Source organism: Dipodomys ordii, unplaced genomic scaffold (assembly GCF_000151885.1).
Source record: "Dipodomys ordii isolate 6190 unplaced genomic scaffold, Dord_2.0 Scaffold147, whole genome shotgun sequence".
Taxonomy (NCBI): domain Eukaryota; kingdom Metazoa; phylum Chordata; class Mammalia; order Rodentia; family Heteromyidae; genus Dipodomys; species Dipodomys ordii.
Window position 1 is genome coordinate 2262491 of NW_012267363.1, and position 7180 is coordinate 2269670.

The window sequence follows — 7180 nt, forward strand, 5'->3', positions numbered from 1 at the left end:
CAGCACCAAAATAATTCAAAACATTTTGTAATGGTGAATATATTCACACAGTTTTTAGTTGTTAATTCCAGTAAAGAAGTGATTCAGAAAGAAGGGAAGAATCCTCTCTTCTGTGGAAAATTCCTCTCATAAAATCCAACTTGTATTTTTGTTGTTATTGACTGATGCATAAAACAAGTATTTGCTGAATTCATTTGCTTATTTGTTCAAGAGATATTTACTGCGAGCACAGTGTATGCCAGACAGCTGTGCAGAGCACTAGAGCCACACCCCTGAGGAACAGCCAGGGCCCTTTTCTTACAGCGATTATGACTGGGGAAGAAATACAAGAAAAGAAGCAAGCAACTAAGTGTAAACCACTAAGTTTGAGGAGTAGAAGAACAGAACAGGAAGAAGTGATAGGGAATACTGGGGCATGGGAAGATAGCAGGGGAGGATTGAGGCTTTGGAAGAGTTTAGTTTCCTTGTATTTTCCAGTGTCCAGGCCATTGCGAATAAAGCAGTGTGTTTAATCAGTGTTGTTTAAGATAAGTCTGCTGGTTTTCCTTCCTGCCAGATGCCATTGTCTGGGCTCCTGTTTTATTAAAATTCTACAGCTGAAAATTGTCTGCCAGCTCCAAAAGGTGCCCAGTGACTTTTAAGAGTCTCTGGAAGCCTGGTGCGAGTGTCTCGTGCCTGTAATCCTAGCTACTCAGGAGGCTGAGATCTGAGGACTGTGGTTCAAAGCCAGACTGAGCAGGAAAGTCTGTGAATTAACCACCAGAAAACCAGAAGCGGTGCTGTGGCTCATGTGGTAGAGTGCTAGCTTTGAGCTGAAGAGGGCAGGGACAATGCCCAGGCCCCAGGACCGACCAAAAAAAAAGAATCTGTGGATTCATCAATGAACTCTATGAATATAAGATACCTTTTATGTGGTACCTATAACTCAGAGAATAAGACTGGCAGGTGTATCTTGTGTTACTGTTTATATAAAGGAGCCTCTTTGATGATTGCTAGGCCATTTCTTCTGATCCCAAGAGACTGATCCCTCTCCCTGTTTATAAAAGGTAAAACTTTTGCTACACCATATCAGAAAGCGGTATGCAGGCTGGGTGCTGGGTACTGGTGGCTGGCTGGGGTCCTCAAGGTGAGCTCCTAACCCCGTACCCTTGATCCTAAGTCTATTTGTCTCCTCCTTTCTGTTACCCTTGGTACAGTATCTATGAAAAAAAAAACTATTAGTGTTAAAGAAAGTGTATTTTTCCATTTTGAGGACTTCAGTGCAGATGATGTAGGAATTTCCACTTAGCTTGAAAAACCTGGAAAAACTGAGTTGCTGAAAAAAATTCACCTGTTCATCTTCTGTTAGCTTCACTATTCCTGTCTTTCATCATAAAAATCAATACATCTTAGCATTTTGCATAAAACATTTTAGTTTCTTCTGCTCTTATAACTTGCTTCTTGCTTCCACGTCAGAATTCCTTAGGACAGCTTCAGACCCAGCAGCCTGTCCTTTGTGACTTAACAGCAGAGGGTGCTGTGAGCCAAGGCCTCTGTCGAACAAAGCAAAACTGAAGTCAGTCAGGTTTCCTAGGTGCTGCTGAAGACTTTGTCCATCCAGTGGGATAGGAGGGGTAGGTGGGGAGCTAGGGCAGATTCCTTGTCTACTGAGTTTCTTTCCATCTTTCCCGCCCTCCCTTCCTCCCTCCCTCCCTTCCTCCTTCCATCTCTCCCTCTCTTCTTTCTTGCTTTCTTTTCTTTCCTGTACCAGTCCTGGGACTTGAACTCAGGGCCTGGGCATTGCCCTTGAGCTGTTTTGCTCAAGGCTAATACTCTACCATTTGAGCCACAGCTCCATTTCCAGTTATTTTGGTGTTTAATTGGAGATAAAGAGTCTCATGGACTTTCCTGCCTATACTAGCTTTGAACCATGATCCTCAAATCTTAGCCTCCTGAGTAGCTAGGATTATAGGTGTGAGCTACCAGTGTCTGGCTTGGAATCTGACTTAATCTTGAGTTTCTTCTGGGCTGGTAGCAGATCTGGATATTATGATTTGTAACTCAGCTTTTCTCTATGTAGTCTTCTGGACAGTGAACCTAAAATAAGCATGATTTTTTTTTTTCCTGTACCAGTAGTGGAGATGGAACTCAGGGCCTGGGGCCTGTCTCTTCTCTGCTCAAGGCTAGCTGGTACTCTACCACTTGAGTGACTGCTCCACTTATGGCTATTTTTATTATTTATTTTGCTTATTTGCTTACTTTGTTAAGAGAAGAGCTGGGAATGTGGTTCAGTGGTAGAGTGTTCGCCTCAGATATATGAAGCCCTGGGTTCGATTCCTCAGGACCACATACACAGACAAACCCGGAAGTGGTGCTGTGGCTCAAGTGATAGAGTGCTAGCCTTGAGCAAAAGAAGCTCAAGAACAGTGCCAGGCACAGAGTTCAAGCCCCAGGACTGGCAAAAAAAAAAAAAGAATAGAGTTAAGAGTGTCATAGACTTTCTTTCCAGGGTTGGTTTCTAAACACTATCCTTAGATCTCAGCCCCCTGAATACCTAGGATTACAGGCATGTGACACCAGTGCTGACTGAAAACGGTCTTCCTAATTCATTTGCGTGATAATTTTCTACTCAGAAAAGGAAGCAAGAACTATAATTGAAAAGAAATTAAATTGACATACTCTGCTAGAGCAAGAAAGCCCTAAAGCTTTCCAAATGTCAAATTAGCACAGCAACAATGATAAAAACACAATTTCCTACAACTCTCAGTAAGGATTTTGTATCAAAAGAAGGAGTTACTGTCTTCAAAGGATATCTGGCTCTCAGGAGTCTACCTGGAACAAAGAACGTGTAAGGCCTTCTGGCTTCTGGTGTGTGTGTATGTGTGTGTGTGTGTCTGTGTGTGTGAGTGTGTTGAGCTTGAGGCATTGGTGAGAAATGCAAGTGGAATGGTTATATGGGTAACAGAACATACAGCTCTAGAAAACAGCAGAGACTGCTCCAGAGGAAGGACAGTAATTTGATTGGGGGATAGACACACACACACACACAGACACACACACACACACACATCTCCCCAAATGCCATGCTCAAATTGGATAATTTGAGGAGAGTTTAAGAAAGGTAGTATTTGCTAAGCACTTCTGGCTCACATGTATAATCCTAGCTACTCAGGAGGCTGAGAACCAGAGAGTCACATTTTAAAGACAATCTGGGCAGAAAGGGCCTCAAGACTCCTTCTCCAAAATAACCAGCAAAAAGCAGGGCTGGAGGCATGGTTCAGATGGCAAAATGTCAGCTGAGCGAGCATGAAGCCCAGAATTCAAAGGCCAGTATTGCAAAAAAAATAGGGCGTGAGGCATTATTTACAAAAATGTGTGGAGAGGGAAAAGAAATTAATGGAAAGGGAGAGGGAGAGAGAGAACAGGAGAGCTGTGGTGAGAGGTTAGCCCAACAATAGCTGGAAACTTGAGTAAGGAGCACATCAGTGCTCACTGACTCCTCCCCACGGGTATAAGAACCCTGCCCAAACCCTCTTCATCTGGTCTTTTTTTTTTGCAAGTCCTGGGGCTTGAACTCAGGTCCTGGGCACTGTCCCTGAGCTTCTTTTGCTTAATACTAGCACTCTACCACTTAAGCCACAGTGCTACTTCTGGCTTTTTCAGTGTATAGGGTACTGAAGAATCGAACCCAGGACTTCATGCATGCTAGGCAGGCACTCTACCACTAAGCCACATTCCCAGCCTCATCTGGTCTCTTGTGGAAGCTGGAAGCTAGGAGGCAGGGGAAGGGAAGCAGCTGCAGTGTTCCAAGAAGCCTTCTGAGCAGAGCAAGGAGACAGAGTGATAGAAGAGCACCTGGAGAGGCAAGAAGGACTATCCATCACAGAGGAAAGTTTAATAAAGCCTTGGATAGAACATGAGATAAAGAAGAGATGGAGTGCAGAGTCTGGAGGCACTGAAGGCCGGGTGAAGGCTGGCAAAGGACACAGGCCACTTGCAGGCCTGAATTATTTCAGCCTCAGATCTCATCAACTAACATTATAATCAAGTTAGTCTGAGAGAGCTCATCTCTGGCTACAGAAAGAGTGCTTTGCCACCTTTATTTTTTGTTTTGTTGGAACTTTTCATTCCTCCCACGGAAGATTAAGAATAAGAAAACAAAACCCAGACAATGAAGGTTAATCTTACTTTACACTGTGGGAAAGAAAACCTGGATAAACATTTGAAATGCTCAAATATACTACAATCTGCCTGGAGAATATTCTGGCAGTGGGTAACAAGAGCTATGAAAGTTTTCAAACCTTTGACCCAGTAATACTAGTTTTGGGAATATACTCCAAGGAAATAGAAAGCCAAGAAGGGAAAAATGTAATTTGTACAAAGACGTTCATGTGCTATTTATAAGAGTGAAAAACTGGAAATAATCCAAATGCCAAATAAGGGAACGGCTCAGCACATTATGGTATGGTGACATAGGAAAGTGCAGAGACTGGAATGTCGCCTCTGCCAGCTCTTGGTGAATTCAGTAATTCTAAGAGTCAAGAAAAAACACCAGGGCTGGGAAGGTGGCTCCGTGGTAGAGTGCTTGCATGCATGCATGAGGCCCCAGGTTTCATCCCTCAGCACCACATAAACAGAAAAAAGCCTGAAGTGGCACTGTAGCTCAGTGGCTCAAATGGTAGAGCACTAGCCTTGACCCAAAGAAACTCAGAGACAGTGCTCAAGCCCAGAGTTCAAGCCCCATGACAGGCAAAAAAAAGGGGGGGGGGAGAGAAAAACCACCAAATGGAAAAGTTACAACTATGTAAAATGTGGATTGTGCAAACAGATTTGTAGTGAATGTTGAGGAAGGGAAAAATGTCCTTTAGAATTGTGTTCAGGTATCTCTTTGGTTAAGTTACTTGTGAATTGTGTCTCTTCTCTGCGCAAGGCCAGCACTCTACCACTTGAGCCCCAGTGCCACTTCCGGCTTTTTTTCTTTTTGCTTATGTGGTGCTGAGGAATTGACCCAGGGCCTTATGCATGCAAGGCAAGCGCTCTACCACTGAGCCACCTTCCCAGCCCACTACCTATAGCCTTTTACACAGCTGGCACTACAGGTGCATTGCCTGACTTACTGATTTTGGGGGGGGGTCTCACTTTTTGCCCAGGCTGGCCTGGAATTACAGTCCCCTGGATCTCTAGCTCTTGAATATTTTGACTACATAAATTAGCCACTGTTTGGGGCACTAGTGGCTCACGCCTGTAATCCTAACTACACAGGATGCTGAGATCTGAGGATCCCAATTCGAAGCCAGCTAGGGCAGGAAAGTCTGGGACTCTATCTCCAATTAACCACTAGAAAACTGGAAGTGGCACTGTGGCTCAAAGTGGTAGAGCTCTAGCCTTGAGCAAAAGAGCTCATAGACAGTGCCCAGACCTTGAGTTCAAGCCCCATGACTAACAAAAACATTAGCCACTGTATCTACCTTGAACTTGGGCACTTTTGAAAGTAGAAGTGATGCTTCAAACCTTACACTAGGACAGCAGTCACAAACCCACAGCTTGCTGGTCCTGGGCAAACTTGGATTTCTGACTTCTGTTGAGACACTGCCTTAGTTTCAGCCTAATGACCTGAGCATGGGGACATGAACACAGTGTTCTAAGAAAGATGGAAGGTTCTGAAATAACTCAATTAGGAAAATACATAAACACTTGTATAAATTTTGTGAAAATAGCTGTTGGTTTTATTTTAAAAAGTGAAAATAAAGCAGCTGTTTGTGAACTGATACCATTCATGCCTGTCACAGCACCCTTAAGTTCAAACCTCAGGACCAGCACACACAGAAAAAGGCCTTGCAGAACAACCTGTGGCTGGAGCCTCTCGGTAAATGTCACTGTTCACCTTAAAATGCCAACTTCATGTCAGGGGTGTGGCTCAGAGGTAGAGTGCTTGCTTATCAGGTGTGAGGCCCTGGGTTTATTCCTCATCTCTGCAAACAAACAGCAACAAACCCTAAAAGCCTCTAAGCTTTATTTAGGGTGGATGAGGGAGCAGGCATTGGACAGAAGATAGAAAACTTCAATTAGCAGGAATGAGTCTAAGAGATTTGTTGTCCAGCCTGGTGATAAGTGTGTGCGTGTTTGCATGTGCACACGCGCATCAATACTAGGACTTGAACATGTTCTTGCCTGGCTTTTTCCTTTCAAGGCTGGCACTTTATCACTTGTCACATTTTCATTTTTGGCTTTTTGCTGGTTAATCAGAGAAAAGTCTCTTGTCTTTTTCTGTCCAGGCTGGCTTTGAATTGCGATTCTCAGATCTTAGCCTCCTGAGTAGCTAGGATTGCAGGTGTGAGCCACCAGTGCCTAGCTTGGTGACAGGTTTTAGTAACAGTTGCTGTACTCTTCTTTTGGGGGGGACGGGGTGTTAGGGGTCAAACCAAGTCATTACACTTACTAGGCAAGTGCTCTATTACTGAGCCACACATCCAACCCTACCGTTTTCTTGAAAATTGCTAAAAGATTAGATTTTATCTTCTCATCAAAGAATATGTTAAGTACATTACTTGGGTCATGACTTTGCTAATAAGCTTATATACAGTGTACATAAGTCATTATGTATATTGAGTAATTTCACAATGTATACTTCTTCCTTTCCTTCCCTCCCTCCTTCCTTCCTTCCCTTTTCTTTTTTTGTGGCCATAGGTTTGAACTCTGGGCCTGGGCACTGTCCCTGCGCTCTTCAGCTCATGGCAAGTACTCTACCACTTTTAGCCACAGTTCTGCTTCAGGTTTTCTGGTGGTTAATTGGAGATGAGTCTCATGGACTTTCCTGCCCAGGCTGGCTGAGCCATGATTCTCAAATCTCAGCCTCCTGAATAGGATTACAGCCGTGAGCTACCAGCACCCAGCTCAATGTACACATAATTCAAAAATTTTTTTTTGCTCGGTCATGGGGCTTGAACTCTAGGCCTGAGGGCTGTCCCCAGCTCTTCAGCTCAAGGTGAGCACGCTACCACTGGAGCCACAGCACCACTTCCGGTTTTCTGGTGGTTTATTTGAAATAAAAGTCTCATGGACTTCCTGTTCAGGCTGGCTTTGAACAGCAATCCTCAGTTCTCAGCCTCCTGAGTACCTAGGATTACAGGTGTGATCCACTGTCACCCAGCTAATTCAAAACATTTTGTACATGGTGAATATATATATATATATATATATA